The sequence below is a fragment of the Neovison vison genome, chromosome X (genome assembly GCF_020171115.1).
Source record: "Neovison vison isolate M4711 chromosome X, ASM_NN_V1, whole genome shotgun sequence".
NCBI classification, from domain to species: domain Eukaryota; kingdom Metazoa; phylum Chordata; class Mammalia; order Carnivora; family Mustelidae; genus Neogale; species Neogale vison.
Genome location: NC_058105.1, coordinates 124,559,473 through 124,584,685, shown reverse-complemented (window position 1 = coordinate 124,584,685; position 25,213 = coordinate 124,559,473). Strand labels below are relative to the sequence as shown.

General features: G+C 46.0%; 1 protein-coding gene across 4 annotated transcripts in view; it reads right to left on the bottom strand.

The window, feature by feature from the left end:
• The window catches only part of MID1 (midline 1), a 341,028-nt gene that overhangs the window by 140,141 nt on the left and 175,674 nt on the right, over positions 1 to 25,213 (bottom strand). For 3 of the 4 annotated variants that reach the window (XM_044236011.1, XM_044236015.1, XM_044236016.1), the window contains exon 1: positions 12,338 to 12,615. The exons of the other annotated variant lie outside the window; for it this stretch is intronic. The gene's annotated coding sequence lies outside the window, so the exon portion shown is untranslated. Of the gene's footprint in view, positions 1 to 12,337; positions 12,616 to 25,213 lie in introns of those variants that run through there. 4 annotated transcript variants of the gene reach the window in all.

The window sequence follows — 25,213 nt, the reverse complement described above, 5'->3', positions numbered from 1 at the left end:
GGAGGCAGAGAGGCAGGCAGAGAGAGGAAGGGAAGCAGGCTCCCCGCTGAGCAGAGAGCCCGATGCGGGACTCGATCCCAGGACCCTGAGACCATGACCTGAGCTGAAGGCAGAGGCTTTAACCCACTGAGCCACGCAGGCATCCCCTCAATTTTTTTTAAGATGCTTTTGTTCAAATGAAATCCTAATCAGAAGCCCAATATTTTTGGAAGAGCAGAAAAACAGATGTCAACACCTGAGCTTTTCTTGTTGGAATGGCAGGGACCTGCAGGACGGCTCTGGCTCCCTCTTTCCTCCCACCCCACGCATCGCTGCGCAAGTCTTCGCGTTCCGAGGAGCAAAGGCGCGAGAACACACTTCCCCGGACTACCGCACTGGGGGAGATTCTCCATGGAGCCCTTCCTCGCGCCTCACACGTCTTATGAGCAGAGGCACCGAGGGTCTTTGCTTCAGGCTACCTTTTTTGTCTAGGGAACCGTCTTGGAAAATGAAGGCCGTGTCTCCACCGGGGAGCTGTCCTCACTGTCCATTTTAAGAGATTCGGGTTCGCTCAGCTCAGGATCCACACCCGCAGGGCAAATCCACCACCTGCTCCGCACCCAGCGGGGCTGCTCTGGGCTACCCTGCGGGACTTGGGGCCGGCAAGGAGAACAAATGTGAACCTGAAGCTCATGCTGCTTGCTGTGCCCTGAGCGATTAAAGACCTTTGTCTCTGTTCCGGAGTCTCAGTGTCTTCTGCCGACACCCAAGAAAACAGCGGCAGGCTGACCTGTTCGCTAGCAGACAGGGCAAAGCCTCAGACCCCTTCACAATTCTTGACAACCACCCTCTCTAACTTATTTAACACACACAGAGTGTTTACTCTCTATAAGGTATATTCTAAGCGAGAGACAAATACTAACTCACTTAACCTTCACCATCGTGCAGTAAGACAGGCACTGTGACTATGATTTCCATTTTACGGGGGAGGCTAGTGCAATCGTGACTAAGTAGCCAGATCATTGCCATACGATGGAAGAACGTGCTGTACATATTTACTAAGCACCAAAGGGTTTTCCTTATTAAAACAAAGAGCATACAGTGAAACCTCAGACCCGTGCGACTGTTCTCCTCTGGCTGGTGTTGATCATAAAGCCCCAGTCTTCACGAAGGTGGACACAGAACCATCCCAAGGGGCAGAAATTTAAAAACCGCTCTTACAATCGATGTGCCCCGACATCTGGTATTTCAGAGGGAAAGTGGAAACGTCTGTCTCAAAGATGTCTCCAAGGTCTTGAGTGGAACCTCTTACTTCCTTGGAAAATGGTCGTAATTCCAACAAACCGACCTACTACCACCGTGAGGACCCTCCCAGAATTAGAGCCGCAGGAGCAAGCTTTCAACACTTTGGGGGTTATTTGGGTTTCATAAAGCTCAGGCACTTGACGTTGCCGGCTAGAGAGCAGAAGGCAGAGCGATAAACGGGCCCAGAAGTCTGGAGTCCGGCATGAGGATCTGCCGTGAATCCAGCTCTACTTCCCTTCGTATAAAACCTTGAGGAACTAGCGACTTTGGATGATCGCCAACATACTCGGGGACCGTCGACAAGATACAGCCCTCCGGTGAATGGCTATTATAAAGACAGAGGGCTAAAAAATGAGTATCGAGAACAATTCAAAATGACGGATGGGAACAGACATTGCGTACACGCAAAGACACTCACCATCACCCAGAAGAGAGAGGGAAAGCTACACGGTCCCGTGGCAAGTAGGCAACGAGGCAGAGGCTGCACCTGCGCTCGCTCTCTCGGGCAAGCGCGCACACACTGGGGAGGCAATTTTACTTATTCATCAAAATCAGAAACTGCATGCACCCTTTGACCCAGCAATCCCACTTCAGGGGATTTATAATATAGACACACCTGCCCCCCACAAACTGATCAATGTTCGAGGCTTTTCTAGGCACGGTGCTTTAATAGCAAAAGGCTGGCTATAACCCACGGGATCAGTAGGGGAAGGGTCAAATAAATTATGGTACATTGTCAAGATGGAAGTCAGCACAGTTGTTCAAGAAAAGGAGGGAAGCTCTGTGCACGGTTATGGAAGGCTCTCCAGGATAAAGCGGGGGATAAAAGGGTGCAAGCAGTGTATGGGAAAGGCCTCGGTTTATGCAAGATGAGGGAAATACAGTCGGGTCTGCCTAAGAAAATCCGAAAAATTGGTGGGAGTCTGCCACCAAACCCAAGAAAAGGATCTCGCTATCAGTTGACAGTGTACTTCCCATCTTTGGGCAGCTCAGGAATCCTGACAATGTTTCTATGGGCCCTCAGAAGTCCTCCAACGAAGTTTTTCTTCAAGATGCTAGGATTTAAATTAACATAAGGATAAGACAGATACTCTAATACTCTGAGTTGAGGGTTTCAAACACCGTTTAAAGGGCCCCCTCCAACCCCCACCCCGGAATCACAGTCAGGACTTGGGCCTAGGCCAGTGACTTTCAGACTGTTTCTTTAAATGATCCACAGCTTATCAGCAGCTTACCTGGTTAAAATTCGGTTAGTTTGCTAGTGCTTTGAAAGGGACACTCCCTTCTTGGATTTTCTGCATTCAGACAGGATTTGCAGAGGAGCTAACAACGAAGGGATTTAATTAAAAAACAAGAACGTACGTTGGTAGCTTTTTGAAGGGGAACCACAAATACATATTCTTGTGGGCTTTTGCCTGATTACACTTGTTAATAAGGAATGCCAAAACATGTGCACCAAAAACCGTTCAAGGTCTTTTGGTAGCAAATTATACTTGTAAATTTGATTTAAGTTGATCACTGGAAGAACTCACACTCTTTGAAGATTTGAATTCATAAATGTATGAAAGAATTAAGTGGTTCTTTCCCCTAGTGATATAAAGTATTAAACGGCAGGGAAAAAAAATGTGCTTGAAATCAACGGAGGAAATAATTCATTTTGAAAATTATCCCATAAAAATGTTAAGTAGGAAAAATACACCAGACCAGTTCTACTGGATCAAGAAAGCAAACTTTAGGATGATGGACTGGGAAACGTCCTATCGAGTGCTTTGTCTTCTGCAAAGTTTTTGTTATTCAACTATGGCAGTCTTAGGCACCGTAATCTATTCCATCCCCAAACAACAAAGAACGGGAGACTAATTCTCATCAGCAGAAAACTGCCTGGCCTTGGGAGAGGGCAGTGGCTCCCGATCAAGGAGAAATGAGTGTCTTTGAAGAAAGCATCTTGGGTTGTTTGGCTAATACGCAAAATTCTCTCTTTATCATGCAGAAGAGTCATTTCAAAAGGAAAGTGCAAGTCAATGAGGATTAGTTTGGCTTCTTGGAGGTCAGAACTAAATCTACAAAACGAATAAAACGATGCTGAAATAAACAAGAATGTGAAATTGCTCATCCGCGGGGATGATGTAACTAATGCTGACATAATTTCCAAGCAGAAAAGCAAAACTAGGTCAAAGCACGTTGGCCTAACATAATAAGCATTTTTGCTCCCAGAATTTTACCATGTAGGCTGTGTCTGCAGGCATTAATGTCTTCTGTTATCAATGTTCGGTGCTGTCACAAACGATTCGTGTCTTATCATTCTTTGTTAGTTAAACCAAAACAATGTAGTTTACATGTGAACTATTCCATTCTGACAGCTAAAATGATAAAAAGGGGAAATGTTAAAAATATTCAGCAAGTGTCTTCTCCAGGCTGAGACGCACTGGTCAGTAAATATTCATATTTAATAGTCTCCTATCACGTTCTTCTCCACCGAGAAATTTCTCTCACTCAGTCATCATGATTTCTATTCCTTCTCTCACGCAGAGCGATGTAGAAAGGGCAGCAGCATCCTATCCCTCTAGAAATCCTCTTGAAACAAAAAACCTCCACCAAGTCCCTCCACGAGTAGCCAATTTTTGTATTCTGCTTGCCTCGCCCTTCTATTTGTTCCATGGCATTCTCCTGTACTATTTCCAGAAAACACCCCTGATTAATTCGCAGAGAAAAGGACTCCCTTCACTCCCACAACTCTCTTCTGTGTAAACATAATCCTCTTAAGGTTTTTACTCTCTGCCATGTTCACACTTATCGAAAATCACAGCAAAGACTATGCAGACAAAAGTAGCACAAACTCCAAAGATAGGGCTATGTGAGCATTTGGATTTTTTGGACAGTATTTGCTCCTAAAGGGGCTACAGTCCTTCCTGATTCTTGACTCACCAGAAACCATCGGCCTTCTGGAACTGTCTTGGCATTTATTGGCTCATTACATTAGACTGTGACCCCCAAACATTCAAATTTTATCTTACCAGATGGCGTGTAGTATAGTCAAAAGGCAGTAAGATGGGGAGTCAAGAAGACTCAGGCTCTAGAAGTAAACTTGCTCATACCTTTGCTCCCTGATGGGGGGTAAAGCATCCCTCTGAGTGAAAATTTCAACCCACACATGCTACACTTTTAACCAGTACTCTTGCCGTCTCCTAAACATGTAGTTTTCTAACATTTGGGGATGTCTTCCATCTCTGTTTCTTCATCTGGCCATTCATCTAGTTATTGGCAAGTGAGCAGGGCATTCAACAGATCGCACTTGTCCACAACAGCTCCTTTCCTCTGAATTATCTGGGGAAAGGCCACTTCAAAACACGTACAACCGAAGCCACACTCCACCACTTGACATGCGACAGACAACACAGCCTACTGCATGGGCCCTTTGAAAATGTATTCGTCCCGTTGTCTCCGTAAACCAGTAAATGTCTCAGAAACTTCTATTTCATCATTTTAACTGTAACTCTCAGTCTGTCACACCCAGAAGCAGTGAAAATGCTTTGTCCAGCATATGTCTTGAATCTCGTAGAGAAAATGTGGCCACCATCTGCGCAGAATGGAGCAGAAGACTGCTGTCTTCTCTCAGAAGCATTCTCCCAGCTGCTGAGTGGCCTTGGGCACACCACTCACCTGGCAAAATAAACCAGCTGCACATGGGCCAAGGGCCGAACACACCGCGTTGGGCTCCATGAGGGCAAGAAGCAGAGTCCATCGTTGCTTCTAGGCTTTGCGCTGTCGGAGGACACATCCCATTTCGTAACTGGTTCTGTAGCCCCACGACAGAGGGTAGAAGCTAAGCCGCCTGCCATGTTCCAGGCCCTGTCCTCACCCAGAACACAACCGCATGGGCGGTCAAACAACTGCAACTTCCTTTGATTTTTCTCTGACGTCTATCTATTCAGTCCTTGCTGTTCCCCAATCTTTCTAACGCCCTTTCTTCCTCTTGAAAATGCTCCCTTGGAAGATGCTCTTTCCTGCTAAAAATTCATGTAGTGTGTACCCATAAAATAGGTAATGGTTCTTCTTGTGTGCCAGGCACTGTGCTTGGGCTCGGGGATTTCAAGGCAATTAAGATGTAACGCTTGGTTTCTTTCTTTAAAAAAAAAAATTATTTATTTGACAGCAAAAGAGAAAGATCACAAGTAGGCAAAGAGTCAGGCAGAGAGAGAGGGGGAAGCAGGCTTCCTGCTGAGCAGAGAGCTTGATGGGGGGCTCGATCCCAGGACCCTGAGATCATGACCTGAGCCGAAAGCAGAAGCTTAACCCACTGAGCCACCCAGGCGCCTGTAACTCTTGGTCTTGAACAATTCAGTCCCAAGACAGGCAGGCAAATGATGAACTGGAAATGTACGCACCATTTCCAATACTTGTGTGGGTAAGAGGAAGCTCCCACTTCTTTCTTTCCATTTCTTCTAATCCAGTAGACAGCGTTTAGCTTACGAAGAGAATCCTTACAAACAACCTAAACCCACAAGAACCATCATTCCCCTCACTTGGCCCCCTGTGCTTTCTTGGTTGTCACCCACAAAGACCTCAGTGAGTCCCCAAGTTCAGGCAGGATGCCGAGAAAAGAACAAGTGAAGAGGTCGGACCCACAGGTGGACACACCAGCAAGTCCCATCTGCCAAAGCCATGAGCTTGCCCACAAACGTTGTTCCGGAAAGGGCAATCCTGATTTTTGCGGCTCCAGGCTCTATCACCTACTCTTTCTCCAAGTTAAGATTCATCCTGAGGTTCGAAGGACTAAGGCATGAGCCTTAGCTCACCATATTGCTTCTCCCCCAACACCTGGCCAAGACCATTGTCTAGATGAAGTAGGAGTGTGTTTTGGCGGTGGGGTAGGACAGGAGGGAAACTGGGCACTTACAGAAACTCAATTCACTGTATTTGGACAGGGAGTCCCAGTGGGAGCTAGAAGGTATCAGAAGGTTGTAGAAAGAAAGCTGCAAACTCAACTAAACTTTTCCTACTTCAAATATTGCGAAGAGGGGCCCATTAGCCGAAGTACGGTAACTCGTTCTCCTTCTGCATTCCATCCTGTGTAACATGAAGGCATGTCCTCAAAACTCAGAACTGAATCTGACTGGTTATGTTTTTTAAGACAGCGAGTTCTAGAAATGGAATCATTTCTCACTGGAGAACCTTCAGGGTTTCAAACAACCAAACTCTTAGAGCACAAAGCCTTCCTGGCCTGGGGACTGCCTTGGAGTTATTTTTCTCTATTGATAAAAATTGGTGAGGGGGCGCCTGGGTGGCTCAGTGGTTAAGCGTCTGCCTTTGGCTCAGGTCATGATCTCAGGGTCCTGGAATCGAGCCCCGCACGGGGAGCCTGCTTCCCCCTCTCCCTCAGGTGCTCCCTCTGCTTGTATGCTCACGTGCACGCTATCAAATAAATACAGTCTTAAATAAAGAAAAGAAAGACCTGGGGCGCCTGGGTGGCTCAGAGGTTTGAGCCTCTGCCTTCGGCTCAGGTCATGATCTCAGGGTCTTGGGATCAAGTCCCGCATCGGGCTCTCTGCTCAGCGAGGAGCCTGCTTCCTCCTATCTCTCTGCCTGCCTCTCTGCCTACTTGTGATCTCTGTCTGTCAAATAAATAAATAAAGCCTTTAAAAAAGAAAAGAAAAGAAAGACCTTCTTTAAAAAAAGATAAAAACTGGTTAAGTTACTACTTAATAATTCTGTTAAATGTATTTTGACTAGGAACTTGTAACTTTCTACAAATGATATACGGCTACAAATTAACTAAACTTCACAAATACAAACCATTTGTCAAGTCTCCTAAAGTCAAGAAAGCTTTGGCTACCAAATTATCAAGCAGATTTTTATCCATACAAATGTACTTATTATAAGTATACAAATGTACTTATTGTAAGTATATTATATATAATATACTTATTATTTATAATAACATTATAAAAGTAATTATTTCATGCATATAGATGTACTTATTATAATAACCTACATTGAGCTACAGAAATAATAAGCTATACATCAGATCAAAAGTCCTTGGAGGGCAAGGGATCATATTAAAATCATGTCTGTAGCTCAAAAAGGCATATAATAACCATTTAAAGTAGCTTAAATGAATGGACTACTGGATACATTAATTCTGTATGTACTCAGCAAATGCCCTTGAATAATGTACTCTACTCATCATAAACAGCTGACTGCATATGAAACCTTCATCTTCCTTTTTTTTGGGCCTTTTTTAGCCAACATTTTTCTTATAGCACAAAGCAGGTAAGTTCTTAGTTTTGTTTGTGCGTTTGCTTTGTGTTGTGTTATTTTAGGAAAGTCCTCTCTAAACTTTTTTTTTTTCAGTGCCTCAATTTACTGACCTCTTTACCACCACCTGACTTTCCGGAGGCCATTAACCATTCTAATTTATGTCAAAGGGATATTTTCCTCCAGGAGGTGGAGGGGGGAGTCTTGTGGATGCAGAAGGGTCCCTCATAAAACTAGGCAATCAACCTTCTAGAACAACCCCCCCCCAGATGAATTTCATGTGGAATAAAAGGAATTGATAATGACCCGGCAAGAATCATGTTGATAAAACTGTCCCATATCTAAATGGGAGATTAGATTCCTGTTTGACCTGGCTTTCTAGCCCTTTCTTTAATCACAGCAGACTTGATATTGTCTTCCTTGAATGAACTCATTTCCATTGTGGCTTTGGTCAGAAGATTAAAGAATCGCTAACTAATTGTTCCAAGTAAGCAGAGCAATTCTCCGGCCTCGGATCAGCTCCCAGCCTCGGCGGCCAGGCCTTCCATCATCGGCACTTCAAGCCCGACCTCTGCAGGTGGCTAACTGAAATGCACACCGCCTGCGCGGACGACAGTCTTTCTTTTTTAAAACCCCACCAAGTTCTGAAAATGGGAACATTCATACTAAGTGTAACTGGGAGACTGCTCATACGTTGGCTTTCCCTCTCGTTTCGTAAGTTGATTTTTGGAAGTAGCCACCATCTGATTGAAAAACATTTATATTTCATTTGCAAAATACTTTGGTCATGGCGAACCATGGATTCTTTTTGCCTACGGAGAAAAATCCGAATGATTTGGATGAACTGGGGTCCTCAGAGCATGCGGGTTAAAAAATGTCCTGATCAGCCCCACCTTCTTCTAATCAAACAAATCACTCTTTGTCCAGTGACCCAATCCCCCCCTTTCACGAAACACCGCGCAGAGCAGGTTGCCATAGCTACCTTGGATGTCGATTTACCACACAAGGGATCAAAGCCAGGAGACATCCACATACGCACTTGGCCTTAAAACTCGCTGGAATGTCTGCGGATAACATGTACCTACCAATTAAAGGATTTGTCCACAGCCTACGCAGTCCACAGCCAAGCAAACTACGAACGCATGTCATAACGAATGGCAAGGAAAAGTCAACCTGAATGTTTCAAAACGACCAATAAGAATCTTTAATCTGACAGCAAGTCTTAGGATTCTAACATTCCCTGTAAAGGAGAGATAGCCGGGAAGGCAGGGACATCTCGACGGGGTGTTGAAGACATGGGACCTCCAAACCGACCTCCAAACCACATGCAAAAACTTGAAACAGCTGTTGAAAGAGAACATTTCTCAGATATATATTTTAAATTCTGGTTAGTTACAGTATCCTTCTATCTCCATGTTGGGACAAATGAGAACAGAAATGCCTTTTCAACTTTTATAGGCTTGACTTTCAAATGAAGGAAACCATAAAACATACTCGGGATACTACGTGATGCTTACAGAGCCGTAAGAAAAAAGGATGCTGTAGGCGAGTCCCGTTTTAAGCTCCAGCACCTCGAATTCCAAGCCCCCCGTGCGCCCCAGTAGCCTGCCTTTCGCAGTGGGTAGGACTCATCCTCAGAACCACTCCTAATCAGCTACACATCTTTATACTTGGCCGTTCTCTGCCTTCACCTCCTCATTTGTTCAATGAGGATCAAACTGCCGCCTCGTTCTCTCCTGGGGATGTGACAGAGAATAAATAGATCATGTTGGGAAAGGACTTTCTAATCCTCCAAGGAAAGATGAGTACAAAGATGTTCATTACTAAACCAGATGTCCTTGGGCATTTTAATTCCAATCTGAAGAATGCAGAACAGGCCAGTCGCAGCTTCCCTGTAACAGCACGGTAAGAGCACCAGGCAAGAACCGAGCAGGTGCCGACCGCACAGGCTATAGCGACCTCCTGCTTCCCCTTCACTTTCTAAGGCAAAAGGCGGTGATCTGCTTTAGCCCACCAGAGATCACAGCGTGCGCCTTCTTCTCTTGGAGTGCTTCGGAAAGTCATCAGGATATCAAAAACGCAAGCTCGGTCTGGGGGGCAGTTTTGTCTGGAGGAGGGATTTTTTCCTTTCTAGCTCCAGAAAGTATCATCTGCTCTTCACTGGTGCAGGGACAATGAGCGGGCGCTGTGTGGGGGGGGAGGAGAGCTGCAGAAAGGAACAGGCCAACCTGTTGTTTCTAGCTGGGGCCGCCACAACAGGTGGCCATGCCTTTCCTCTTGCCTGGGAACACAGCAAATTCCTTCTCAAGGAAGTTTCAGGAAAGTTTCCCATTTAGGATCAGAGTGCGGAGAAAGATTGGCACACGCTTTGAAATTACTTCCTGATAAAGGCCAATCAGGTTTACACTTTTCTTTTGTTCTCACGCAGCGTGACCTTAGGAACCCTCAAATAATATTAACCTTCTATGCGTTTTTTTTTTCCTGCCACCCTGGCAGAAAGCCAAACCGCTCTGAATCTCATCTCCAGGCAGGCAGCTTTCTTGTTCTGCTGGCGACTCCCGGCTCCCTGCTATACCTAGGACGTGGCAGGGGTCTCCGCGCTGCCACACCATTGTTCCACACTGTGCAGCCCCGGGGACGGATCACTCCTCAGCCAAGAGATTGGATTTCACTGCCGAGCTGATGACACACGGACCTATTTGATAGTTAACGCTGCGAATCTGGCTGGGGCTCCCAGGCGGGGGTGGCCCGGCTGGGCTGGCCAACTGGCTGGTGGGTGTGATTTCCCCAGCCAGGGACGCGGCAGTCTGCCCCAAGAGAAACTCAAATAAAGTTAGGCTTTATCCACACCAAACTCCACCACCTCGCCCCTCCACAGCTGCTGCGGAACAATGTGTGAGACGCTTGAAACGCTGGACTGCCCCCGATTCTTTGGAGGAGCAAGGACTTCCCCCCTTCTCTCCTTCCGTCCGCCCACCCCCGCAGCATCCCACTCCTCCACCCCACCCTTGGAACAGGCCAAAAAATGATGAGACACACGTAGTCAGAGGATTAAAAAGTCGCTCATTCACTAAATGACAAAGGAGTTATTACATGCATACCCTTCAAACTTCAATACCAGGCTCAATTCCAATTCACACGAATGCCACGACGCGCCAGGCACGGGGGAAATCGTGCCAAGCCAGACAGCATGCCTCTTGGCATCGGGCACGGGGAGTGCCACCGTTCCACAGGGACCGTGTGGGAACAGGGATTCTGAAAACTGAGCTCAGACCCCAGTAAGGAGAGGACAGGTGGCCCCGCACAGGATCAAATGACTTCTTTGTTCCAGCTAAGGACCTTTGTCAAAATTGTTTTGCACTCCCTCTTTTTCCTTTTAGATCCTTCCCGTTTGGGCTTCTTGCTCCTTTACCCCAACCCATCTGACTGCTCGGTGATAAAAAGAATGGGGTGGGTTGTGGGTTTGGGGAACTGAAAGCAGCTCAGCCTCGGCCCCGCAGTGTTCAGCAAGGCAAGGGCAATTCATTGAAAACACACGGCACTTGCTTGTCTAAATCCGCTTTTCGGTACTCACTGCAACTTGCCAACCGTGCTTGCTTAGGGAGTAAGCGACAGAGGGTCTTGGCGCCTGTCCGCTGTGCAGCGGAGGCGGGGGGGGGGGGCGGTCTGCACCACCTCCCGAGGTGGCAGGAAATGGACAGAAAGTTCTAAACCCCTCGCCCTGGCCCTCAAAGGGAAAGTTTGCTTCCTATGCAAATCACCTTCCCCAAAGTGCTCCGGGTGGCGTGTGCTGAACCCACTTAGGAAAAAAAAAGTGAAGAGGTTTTCTGGTGGTAATGCAGATGCTAACTTTTCCCACCCAGATTTATCAGAAGCTGGCAAAAGCAATTAACGCTCCTCTGGTAATTCTCCGTCCTTGCCAGCCTCCCAGCATGTTTTTCCAATCTTGTCTTCCCTCTCTGTGAGTAGTGATCTTGATATTTACATATTGACATAAGAGTCTTCCCAAAGTTTGAGTAAGTTGTAAATCGCACCCTTTTCTTGGCTGCGCAACACCCACTTTTTTCTTTTCCTTTTCTTACTGGTAAAGCTATAAACCTCTGCCTGGGCTGATAGGAATTCTATCATTCTACCCCAAAGCCACGGAAGAAGCTGCCCGTTTAGAATTCCTTTCAAAGACTCATTTTAAGTAACCCCGAGCCTTTCTCAGCTCCCCGCTTCAGGGTTGCCATCTCACGTCCAGAAGCAACACGGTTTCCAAAGTGCTAGAACAGAAAAACAAATCTGCATTTTTCTGGAAGGACTGTCTATGCTCACTTCAGGCTGGTTCCGCCTTCTCAGCCATAAACACAGTTAAGTGCTCAGAATGGGAAGCCAAAATGAGATAAGACGCCCCGTGTAATTCTTTTTCAGGATATTCAGTTATCTTTATTCTAATCCGAAGCGTAGGAGAGAGGCTAAAAGCTTGAGAGGGATTCCGCTCAATACATTCCAGCGAGCGCAAACTGGAATTGATTTACATATTCTACAAACCGCTTTTAAGCCCTTTACAATGACTGGCTGACATCACCCATCACCATTAGAGGCAAAGCGGGGAGGGGGTAGAAGAGTGGTTGGGGGGGGGGCTCGGAAAATCGGCTTCTTCGGTTCCCGTAGGAAAATGCAGCCCCGCCCTCACGCCCAATGGACGGACCCGGACCGGCATCTGCTAAGCCAGCGAGCTCTCCGGAGCACCATCGCAGGGGGCCCCGGGCTGCGCCCTCCCTCTCCGCCCGCCCGGGCAGCCCCCCGAGCTTACCTGCCTCATGTTTAGAATTCCATGACCCATCCGGCAGGGAGCGAGCTGCCTCGAAGCCCACGCCGCGGTCTTCAGAGGGGAAACAGCAAACCCAACAGAAGCCCGCCAGACAAAAGCAACTCAGTGAGATCCACAGGCAGCAAAGAGCACGTTTTCTTCCTTTTTCTTTGATCTGTTGCTACACGCACTCTGCCCAAGACAATGTCAAGTTTCTCAAGCTTTTCTTCCCTAGCCTATGAAAAGTCGGGCTCCGGGAAGCGAGGACCGCCTGGCTCTTATTTCAAATCGGGTCTCAGAGACGTCGTAGGTGGCTGGCTTGGGCCCCGGAGGAGCCCCGCCAATCAGGAGGAAGGGGTGGGTCCTGGGAGCCAGGAAGGCTGCCTCCGCCAGGATTACAGAGCTTTCGGGATTTAAATGGCTGGAAGCAGCTGGAAGCACGGCGAAAGCTCCCAAAGTAAAGGATGAGTTAGTTCTATTCTTATCTCGCTGCTCCGGGTCTGCTCAGAGCCTGACTAACTAGCTAGCTTCGGGCCTCAAGGCCTTTGCCTTTTAGGAGCGCCCCAAAAGCACGAAAACCTTTGGAAGGCGCACGATTATTTCAGCCAAGGGAGTGCACCATTCAGGACCCGACCATCTTTTTGAAAAGGGTTATCTGGCCCCGAAGTCCTGCTTTGGCGTAGCAGGGGTGGGGGGGTGGGGGAGGAGACCTAATTGTTAGGCAGAACACCTTGGGAGGAGGCCCCGCCCACTTCATTTCCATATAGATGAACCGTCCAGCCAGTCTAAAAACAAACAACAGCAACAACAAAAACCAAATCTGGATGGGAACTTGGACGCGAATCTGGTGAAACGCAACAAAAGACCAAGAATCTTCATCTGTTAAGGGCCCAAGGCATAATTTCAGATAATACTGTTATTAGAAAAAGAAACGGGGCGCCTGGGTGGCTCAGTGGGCTAAAGCCTCTGCCTTCAGCTCAGGTCATGATCGCAGGGTCCTGGAATCGAGCCCCACATCGGGCTCTCTGCTGGGCGGGGAGCCTGCTTCCTCCTCTCTCTCTGCCTGCTTCTCTGCCTAGTTGTGATTTCTCTCTGTCAAATAAATAAAATATTTTTTTAAAGAAGGAAACACTGACGTTTCGTGGAAAAGACAGTTTCTTTCTTTCTTTCTTTCTTTCTTTTTGAGAAGACCGTTTCTAAGGTAAGTATCTACCTCTCACTAGACTCACCATACCAACAGAGCTGATCTGGGGAACTTACTAGCAGGGACTGGCTGGCCATCATCTCAGCAGAATGGGAGAAAACCTAGCTGGCGTCCTCTAAACTTAAACCCAGACTTAAAAAGAATTCCCAAAGTCAGCTTTCTTAACTCCACGTAAACAGTAACTTCATTCAGCTCTGAGCCAGTGTGATTTCAATGCAGATCTACCTTTGGATTTCAGAAAAGCGGAAGGCCAGCAAAGACCACTTTGTGTGGCACCAGTGGTATATTTTTTTTTTTCCCAAAGAAGAGGCCACAATTTTGTGAGACTAATTTTTAAAATTCTTGTATCAGGGGCAAAAGTAACACATTAGCGGATCATGAATGGGCCGTTCCTAGAGTGTCATCTACATGGGCTCAGTAGGTAGGAACTCTGCCCATTTCTCTGAAAAATCAGCAGCCCAATATCTCGACCCAGAAGTCCATACCCACCCCAGTCCCCCACCTTAGTAGGCAAAGGGCCCACCTGGGGACACAAGCTGACTTGTACTTATTTCGGGACCCTTCCTTAGGAACTGGAACTCAGCACTATTGCCATTTGGGGTCAGATCATTCTCCGCGGAGGGTGCTGTGTTGGCACTGTGGGAGGCTGAGCAGCCGGTCTAGGCCCATGAGATGCCGGTGGCATTTTCACAGCCGTGACAATCCATAATAAGCAATTACCAAATGTCCTCCAGGGGCGGGGTGGGTAAAATCACGCCAGATTGAGAACCGTGGATGTGCCAGCTCTGAAATAATGGTTCTCCAGCTACAGGGTGCAAGGAAGCTTCTGGGGAGACCGTTAAAAAATGCAAATCCCAAAGCCCCTGCTCCTTGTCCAAGAGAATCCAATCTCCTGGTTTGAGGAGGAGCCTGGGAATCCGCATTTTTGTGTGTCCCCTCGCCCCCATCAAAGGACTCTGATTCACTTGGAGATACACTGCACCTATTCCTGCCCTAGGTGTGCCCACAGCCCCAGGACCTACGGAGCTACCCAGAGCTGCTGCCGTTCGGTATCAGTCGGGTTAAATCCCAAGGTGCAACTCATCTCATTTCTCACCCTCAACAGAAGCTTCTCACAACTGCCTTTGCCTTCTGTGACCGTCATCTCAAAGGTAAACGTGAGCTGGGATCTCCTCTCGCCTTTTCCGAGTTTCATCCATCTTTCTTCCCTTTTACTCACTCTCCTACCATCCTCCAAGGTCACCCCTCTTCTGTGCTTTCCCAACGCCCAAGACAAATTAACCCCTTCCCTCCTCTATGCTCCTAAAGCCGGTCATAGACACCCAGTGGTGTGCTGGTAAATGTTTAACAACCAACCTGCAGGGGAAGAAAAAAAAGCCAAGATTTGTAGTAGCCTGTGTCAATTTCCATGCTGTAAATACTCCCTCCTTTCCCACCATGAGGACACCGAACACAGAGTTGGAAAAGAGCAGTGCCGAATCAGGACATGGTAAGCACCAGCTTGAGCAAACCACGATGGTCACCTCCATGGGATACTGTCATCCTCCACTCTTGAGTCTCTCTCCTATTAGACTCTAACACTCTCAAGGACGAGAATGGCTTCCCATTCATCTTCGCAACCCCAGCCACTGACACTGTACCTGCCGTGCCGTAGGTCAACCAGCGTGCGTTGGGAGAGAACGCGATCCGATGGGCAGCTTCTCCAAGACATGGGCCCCCATCTGCCTGCCGCCACTGCCACAGCAAGGAAGGGAAAAGACGCTCGTAGAAACTCTGACCGTTACCTTTTTACCATAATGTCATATCTATTCTGTATTTATGAGAACAATATGCACAATGCCATCCTCCGTCCTACCGCTCCCATGTCTAAGCGCCACAAGCAGACCAGAGTGAAAGTCTAGAGGGCAGCCTTCTAAAACAGAACCTCAGCTTCATGGACGTATTTCTGAGAAGCCACGCTGTTTACGTTTTTGTATGAAGGCATCCCACGCTTTTGCACCCACATACTTGCACATCCTATCAGCTATAGATTCCAAAGATCTCCAGGAGGAATATATATACAATAACCCCCGGGAAGTCAATGGGAGGGCATATCCACTGGGAAGAAAGACAGTAATTGGTGATGGTCATCTCTACCATCTTCTCATTATGCACTAAGGCAGGAACACGAACGGTGGTGTCATTAACAAACAGCACTTACGAGTGCCTACTGTGAGCCAAGCATGTTGCCAGGTTCTTCACAAATGTGTGCCATTTACCCTCCACCAAAATACCAAAAAGTAGACATCACCACTGTCATGCTAAGAGGAACAGACAAGATCATCGAGGCAAGGTAAATAACCCAAGATCTTCTTGTGATGAATTGCCGTACTAGGAAGCAAGTGTTTGAGATCAGTGTAACTCGGCTTTTTGTTGTAAAATGTGCTGCTTCCAGAAATGTCCAGAAGCACCTAAAGAAAGTGGATAGTGTAAAAAAAATGAAGTCTTTTTCATTTATAAATAAACAAATACAATTATTTTGGACTTTTTTTTTGTATAATTTTTAAAGCTTCTAATGAAATATATGGCCCTTTGGGGGTTGTCCCGAAGTGAGCATTAGATCCACTTATTGGGAATAGCATGAGTGAGCAAAGTGACACAAGCACAGAAACAGTGTGTGCAAATGACAGCTGGAGCAATGTTGTGGTATTGACAGACAGTCCATAAAAAGTAGCCTAGACCAAAAAAAAAAAAGAAAAGAAAAGAAAAGAAAAAAAACTAGTCTAGACAACAGTCCTCTGTGGTCATGTGCAGGTCTGGTATAAACACACCTACACAGTAAACGTCACACAGAAGCGTGGGCAGGTGGCCCTGGGCAGGCCCTACTGGCCGTGGCTGGCCGTGAGCATGGCTCCTCACAGGAGAGCTAGCGGGACCTGGACGGCCTCGTTCTGTGTTCTGCTGAGGTCAAAGCCTATGGGATTAGCATTTGTGTAAGTAAATCCTGGTTGGCTATCAGTAACTTTGTAGAGTTTATTGAAATATGGGTCAGGACACGTCATTAAAAGTCAGTGAAAACCAAGCTGAACTTGGCCAGTCAGCCACCTGGGAAGTGTGCTTGGTGCAAGTGCAGTCTCTGGGGTCTGTGAAAAGACAGTATTTCCTCTCCCGCAGAAGTTCCAGAAACCTGGTTGCCTGATACTTAACAGCGGCTGGAGGAACACTGTACTTGAGGGAATGAGGGAAGGTAGTTCACATCGATAACAATGCAAGGCCCAGCTTAGAAAAAAAAAGAAAAGAAAACCCCACCTATAATTCTTACAGGAGGTCACAAAAATGCAACAAGTCTCTACTCAGTGGGCGTAGGTACTCCTTAAGCTAGTTTCTTTGAGTTGGTTGATGGCGGCAACATGGTATACCAGAAGCACTGGTCATAGATGCCATTTGGAGTCCATTTTTGGTGTCCATGTGGCTGGTAAGCTCACTGATGGACTACCAGTTTAACTCCAATTTTCAGGGGACAATTGGGCAAATTATGGACTGAAAGTTTGTGCTGCCCCAAAACGCATATGATGAAATCCTCACCGTAATGTGATGGTATTAGGAGGTGGGGGGCTATCTTTGGAAGGCGATTAAGTCATGAAGGTGGGGGTGCCTGGGTGCCTCAGTTGGTTAGGCAACTGCCTTCGGCTCAGGTCATGATCCTGGAGTCCCGGGATCGAGTCCCACATCGGGCTCCCGGCTCCATGGGGAGTCTGCTTCTCCCTCTGACCTTCTCCCCTCTCATGCTCTCTCTCTCTCTCAAATAAATAAATAAAATCTTAAAAAAAAAAGAAAGAAAAAAGAAAACCTTCACTTATTAAAAAAAAAAAAGTCATGAAGGTGGAAAGTCATGAACCACACTAGTCCCTTGTGAAAGAGATCGCAGAGAACTGTCTCCCCCTTTGCCTCTGGAGGACACAGCAAAAAGACAGCTATCTGAAGCAGGAAGTGGGCTCTTATTTTCCACCCAACATGCCCACACCTTGATCTGGGACTTCCAGCCTCTAGAATGTGAGAAATAAATCTCTGTTGTTTATAAATCCCCTAGTCTGTGGTGCTTTGTGTTAGCACCTGGTGGACCAAGACAGATAGAATCAGGAGCGGGAAAGATTTTTCTATAACTCTTGATGTCTTAGTGTTTTGGATGACAAGATTCTGGAAAGAAGGAAAGAAATCTGTGAATACAAAAATGGAAGGAATAGACACACCGTGAGAAATGGGTTTGGAAAATGTACCCTAAGGCAGACTTGCAGACAGGACAGAGCTGACTAACTGGTCACCAGTCATGGTTTTCAATACATTGAACTTGTTATCTCCTCACTGGAAAATTAAGAAGTTAAAACAAATCATGCTATTTAAAATTTTAACCCTAACTTAACATTTAATAATTCTCTGCTTTTAAGAGGTGAAATATTTTGACATTTCCTAGTTTTTGTTGATAGATTAAATATGGCTGATCCTTCTTTATCTTCCTCTTAGTAATCTGGTAAAGGTTTATGCATGAACTTGGCGATGATTTTTATATACTCCTCCTGCTGTCAAATATTCTCTACACTCCCAGTTAAACCTTCTGCTTCATGTCAACACAATAATATCCTACTTCCCTAAAGTAATTTTTCAATTTCCAAGCCATCTACTTTCTTTGCTACAACTTCGTGCTTAAATTTGCAAAAACCTTATTATAATAATGTATTTTTTACTTATCTTATTAACCCCTTTCCTAGATTCTGAGGTCAATGAGGCCTGTATCAGTCAGGGTTCTCCAGAGAAATAGAACCAGTCGGATATATAACATGTATCTTGAGATTTATTTCAAGGACTTGGCTTCGATGATTTTGAGGACTAACAAGTCTGACATCTGTAGGGCAGGCTGGCGGGAGCTCATCCTGTAGTTCCGAGGGAAAATTTCTTCATCCTCAGGGAAACCTCGGTTTTGCGCTTAAGGCCTTCAACGGATTGGGCGAGGCCCACCCACATTCTCAAAGATAGTCTACTTTACTTAAAGGTTATAGTTGTTAACCACATCTACAAATGCCTTCACAGCAACCCCTAGATTAGAGTTTGAGTGAATAATGGGTACTATAGCTTGGCCAATGAACTTGTTAATATAAAAGCACACAATATGTAATCAATTAGTCCATAAATGTTTACTGAATTGTTGCAACTAATAATAATAATAATTTCAAAACTGCCATCAGCAAAAGGCTCTCTTCTCTATAAATAATGAAATCTTGCTAATAGATTTATTATGTGCTTCTCAACTGCAACACTGGAAGGTAGGAGCTATAAAACTTTGAGATAAAAGGATTTCTAACTGACGATTCTATACCGAGTCATGCTATTCATCAAATGTCAGGATAGAATGCAATTTTTTTCCATAGAAGGACTCAGAATTTTTGCATCCCTTCTACTCTTTCTTTGGAATCCACTCAAAAAGATGTGTTTTAGCAAAAGGAGGGAATTAAACCGAGGAAGATGAGCCAACATAAAGAGAAGCGAAGATGATGAGTGTTATAGTTCTAAAAAGGCCTCCATCCAAGCTGAAGCAGAAAGATGGACAACTCCTGGACAGAGACCTCCAGGGGGAGAAATTATACTGAGAGATCGCATCTGAGGATGAACAGGTGCACATGGATATAAGCAAAAGGTGACACTATTATTCATTCCAGATAGCGAAAGAGTGCACATGAAAAGAAACCCAGTCCTAGGACACTCCTTCAATCGGCAGCAATCTCTGACCTAGATCTTGCGGCAGAGACGACTGGGAGCCAATCCAGTACCCACCTTCCCCTTGTTTCTTTCCAACAGAACTTCAGTGTATTTGGTGGCAGAAATGTGGCCAGCTGAAGGGCATCTCCCAGTCTCCCTGGCAAGTGTGGGTGGTGATGGGACACTGTATGGCCAATGGAAATTTAACAGAAGCTGCTGTGGCGATCTCCTGGGAAAGCTCTTCGGGGAGACACACAGTTTGCCTTTCGGCCTTCCCAGTTTCCCTACCAGGGGTACAGATGCAGCGTCTGAGGGACTGGGGCCGCTGTGTCACCACGAGAGGGACAGGACATGCGGTCAAGCTAGCAAACAGGAAAGAACAGAGGACCCTGGATTCCCGAGGACATCTTAGAGTCTCCGCATGAGCCCTGACTTCATGTTCGGTGAGAAAAATAAATCGCTACTTTGTGTGAGCCCGTGTTTCAGAGTTTGTGTTCACAGATGAACACAGTTCCTAACTGACACAATTTTAGTGGGGGGATGTGGGCTGGGATGGGGAGTGTGGTGCAACAGAGGTCATTTCTTCCTGATCCTACGCAGGATATGAAAGATAAGGTCTAAAACTCATAGGCCAAGAAAGAGCAATAAAAGCATATTCTGGGAAATATCAAAGTCCATAGCAGAGGAAATATTTACAAGTCGAAAGGGATTGCTCCTAGAATGGAGGGGGATGGCTGTTTTTATTACAAGTCTTTAGTATATTTGTACTTTGAAGATATATTACTTTGATAAAAATTTAAAATAATTAAAAACAAACAAAAAGATACGCATTGGTGATGCAACCAATTTCTTGTCCTTAAACTCACTTCCTGTATTAGCAGTATGTTATGATTATCTGGCTCATAGTTAACCAAAGAGTCAGGGTAGAGCATTCGAGAAGTTACATGCCTGATGGCCCCAGCTAAATCTCAAGGGCAATGTCACCACGTCACGCACATATGATCTGATTGGCATTTCCTCTTTCCCCTGCCATGGATTTACTTTGCCCCAAGTTTATGACTGATTTGCCCTGCGTAGTGGCAAATACATGTATGAGACAGCCCTGATCCAAACTGTTTTAGATGAACATTCTTTTAGATCTCCAGGAATCAAAATCCTATAACCCGGACGTCCTAATAATTCATTAGACTAATTAAAATTTTTTTCTTTTTATTCCTAATTGGCATCATTCTTGATTTAAATTCATTTTTTAAAATTGGGTTTAAGAATGGCTAGGGATAACTGGTCACGCTTCTTTATATTATTACCACTTTACTTCTTATCCTTATTCTTTCCTCGCCCTTATTTTTCTTATATAAGAGTTAGTCTCTCAAACCTTTAATATTTTAATGCTCAAAGCTGATTTTTAAATTAGCCTTAGAGATTAAAAAGACATTTACTTTTGTGACCCAGATCTCAGTTTTTATATGTTAGAAACAAGCAAATCAGCCTGGTTCATTGATAATCACATGGACAGAAGGTGAATAGAAATTTTAATCAAAAGAAGCTTTGAACAGGATTTGCGCTCCTTGCTTGTAAAAAGACAATGCTTTATCCTTTAGATTGACACTTCTCAGATGCAGAGAAAGACTGCTGAAATGGCTGTATTTTTTTCCCCTGATTGGCACGACTCAATAAGTGGTTCCCAGCAGAGGAAAAACTCACGATGAGCCAGAACCATGGCTTACACGCCTCTTTCCTTTGCTAGATACCGATCGGGCTGGTTTGGTTTTGTTGTTGTTGTTGTTGTTTTTAACTCCCTTTTCATAGCCAAAAAAAGAATAGTTGCCCTTATTTCCTTATAACTAGATGGCTCATGATGAGTTTTTCCTCTGCTGGGAACCACTTAGGAAAATTCACGCAAACCTCTACGACTCCCCTGATACAAGATGCAAGATAAACACGTCGAGTGGAGGCAAGGGGAAAAATGCGAACACTGAGTAGCAGTGCCTTGCCTTTCTCCATTTTCACTAAAGAGCTTTTTGAAATGTCTCAGGAACTGCATTCAAATGAAGCTTCATTTTATTTCTCCTTCGATTTAATAATTTCCAAAAGGAAGAGCTTCCATTGCTTGTCTATTTCATAAACGGTGCCACTACCCCAAAATACTTTTAATGTGAGTGATTTAAAGAACATCACACAATGAACAGCTCCCTTCTGTGGAGCTCTCTCTGTGTCATACCAGAGTATTTCTCCTAAATGATCTCTGTGTGGGAGGAAAAGATAATTTCGTTATGGTCATCTATGGGCAAATTAACTTCATGCAATTAAAGGAATTCAAAACCAGCTGATACACTCTGCTCTAAGAGGTCTAACGGAGTAAAGCTTACTCTGAGGAGGGGACATCTGCACTAGAGAGATGCGCGAGTATTTGTGCTGCGGGGAACGAGACGTGAAAGGAATCGCGGGTCTCTCGTGGACCTGGTATGCGTCGGGCCCTCTTGAAGACGGAGCGAGTTTCTGGGGTGTATGTGACAGACCCATCTCTCTGACTCCGAAACTCGTGCGCTTTCCAGCACGTGGTGCTGCCACCCTGGTCCCTGGTGCCGCTCTCCTTTGGGAAGAGGTGCCGCAGGGCTCCCTCACCCCCTGTGCCACATGCGGGAGTGTTTGGGATTCACGGCTTGCTTTGGTTTGGTTCTGAACTGTAGTGAGTGTGAACCTTTAATTAATAAATGCAATAAGTAAGTAAATAAAAATGGAGTAGGCCTCCCCTACTCCAACTAAACGTAAACAAGTAAAAAACATTCATAGCAGATAAACAAGCATAGCGAGTAAGCCTAGACCGATGTGTGTATAGTGATAAGACTAATGTGTGTGCTGTGATAAAGATGAACGTAGAGCAATAAGCTGCAAATATTTTGACCAGTGAAACGATATTGCAAAAATGTTGCAAAAACATGTTTATGTGTGTGTGTGTGTTTGTGGAGTGTAAGCATATGAAAAACAAGTGATGTAATATGTTTATGAAGGAGACTTAGCACAGCACATCAAAGAGGCATCGGGTTGGACTGAGCGAAGCGAGTTCCCTGTCGGGAGAACATCATCGCCGGTGCTGCCGACGCCCCGACAGTCTCGTTGCCGACCACTCGCTGGTTCCCAGTCGCAACTTCTGCGGTGACCTCTGTGTCTAGATTGTGAGGCGACGTCTCCTTATCGTGACAACTTGACGAGCTGGCAAACCGCGACGATTGTGGTGCGGACCTCGTCCCAATAAAGATCAAGTGAGTTACATCTTACAAATCTCTCTTCATTCTTATAAGCCGCGACCTCCTGGCGGGACGCAGGGACTTGCTCGCGACATGAAATCACCAATCTCGGTCGCCTCCCAAAGCATGTCGCACAGCACCTTCAAGGTAAGTCCGGAGTTCACCATTATCTTTGAAAACCCAGTGAAGCATTCTAGTGATTTTTATTCACCTTCAATGGCTCTCCAAATTCGGGGTGTGTTCATTTGATCGTTTCTAGACAGGAGGAAAAAAATATCCCACGTGGTGCCTATGCATGGGGTGCTCCTCGTGGAGAAAGAGGTCGCTGCTGCAGGGCGGGACATGAGGGCTAGGGCCATTTCTCTAGGACCGTAAATGAGGTTTTCCTTCTTCATTCACAATTTCTCCACAGCTTTCCCATTGGAATAGGTTTCTGTGATTCAGTTCCATAGTTAGGAAAGCGTGCAGCCCGTGGAGGGTTAGCGACCTATAGGTATCTATATGTTGCTAATGAATGTGAACCAAGCCAAAAAGTTTATACGACACATGGAAAAAAAACACTGCCCGTAGTACTTGATTTATTGTTCCCAGTCAATGCAGCACAGCAATGTGGCTAGAAGCACCTATTTCAGAAATGGCCTCAGTCCAAATATCAACTTTGTCACTTAATAACCGTGTGAACATGGCTCATCTGCTTATTCTCCCTCAACGTCAGTGTGATTTGAATAAAGCGATTTGTTTCAAAATACTATTATTTAGGGGCGCCTAGATGGCTCAGTGGGTTAAAGCGTCTGCCTTTGGCTCGGGTCATGATCTCAGGGTCCTGGGATCGAGCCCCCGCATCGGACTCTCTGCTCAGCAGGGAGCCTGCTTCCTCCTCTCTCTCTGCCTGCCTCTCTGCCTACTTGTGACCTCTGTCTGTCAAATAAATAAATAAAATCTTTAAAAAAATACTATTATTTAACATTTACGGAGGGCCTACTAAATGCCAGACACTTGTGAGCCCGTTAAATTCTCCTTTGCCCCCAGGAGAAGGGGTACTCATAGTATCCCCATTCGCCAGTAGTGAAAACTGAGGCACAGAGAGGCAGAGTGACTTGCTGAGGTCATAAAGCTAGGAGGCTGCGGTTCCTGGTTTACACATTCAGGCTGACTGGCCCCTGGAAACATGCTTTTAGCCACAGAGAACACAGCACAGGGTAAACACGCAAAAATTGTAGCTCACGTGATGATGCGGTAACAACTAAAACAAGAAAATGCCCAACGGTCACTCATGCGTTCCGAAACTACTTGTAGTCACCGTGTGACTCCATTTCGATCTGTGTCTCACCTTTGCCAGCTCTGTTTTGGGTGCATAGCCTGTGTTCTTCCTTCTGGGGTATGTGCAGATACGGGGCCACCTTTGCTGAGAACATCAGAACAAGGCATTCAGCCTCCGCAAGTTCCCCTTAAAAACACCGGGGGGGGGGGCGCCTGGCTGGCTCAGTGGGCGAAGCGTGAGACTCCTGATCTCAGGATTGTGAGTTCAAGCCCCACACTCGTGGTGGAGCCTACTTAAAATAAGAAAAACAAAACAAAAATATACCCAAGGCATAGGAGTCCTTAAGAGTCAGAAGACCGGGGACGCCTGGGTGGCTCAGTTTGTTAAGCAGCTGCCTTCAGCTCAGGTCATGATCCCAGCGTCCTGCGATCGAGTCCCACATCGGGCTCCTTGCTCAGCAGGGAGCCTGCTTCTCCCTCTGCCTCTGCCTGCCATTCTGTCTGCCTGTGCTCGCTCTCTCCCCCCCCGCCGATAAATAAATAAAATAAAAAAAAAAAGAGTCAGAAGAATGCTGTAAGTGTATAATGGTGGTTTCTCACTGTCCTTAGTGACATTTAAGACTATAACTTATTTACGTGTGCTGTAGATACGGAACAGGAACCAAACGCTCAGATCCACTGGCAAGTAGCCCCAGGGTAGGCAATGAGATTCAGTTGCTGTCCCTTTGCCCTCCACCTGGATCATGGAAGTCTCGCCTCAGCCCCAAGTTCTTGCAGATGGGACTGTCCGAGCCTCTGCGCCTTCTTTCTTCCCATTACCGTCACATCCTCTGGCCTAATGAGTTTCTAAAACTAGTTTTCATTTTATTTAGGGCAAGTTTCCAGCTGTGTTTTAAAATTAATCAGCACTAGTAATAAAAGATAACACGACCCCTGAAGCTTTTGGCAAACACGTTCCACCACCGAACATACTTAACACCCTTGCCTCTAGAAAAGCTGAAACGGACTATGCTGCGCCTATTTCCTCTGGCTGCGTCTCTCAGACAACTCCCTTACTCTCCGAGCTTCCGCTGTCCTTATTTGCACAATCAAAGCATCAGCTGACTCGTCTGCCCTTTGAAATCAACAGGAAAAGAGATTTAAAAGGTATTAAAAGGTGTTGGTGAGGGGTGCCTTGGTGGCTCAGTGGGTTAAGCCTCTGCCTTTGACTCAGGTCATGATCTCAGGATCCTGGGTTCGAGCCCCGAATCATAGGGCTCTCCACTCAGTGGGGAGCCTGCTTCCTCCTCTCTCTCTCTGCCTACTTGTGATCTCTGCCTCTCGAATAAATAAAATCTTTTAAAAAATTAAAAAAAAAAAAAATAAAAGGTGTGGTGAGAGGGTCTCAGTCCCTGAGATTCTGATTTAATTGATTTGGGCTGGGTCTGGGTGGGGAGG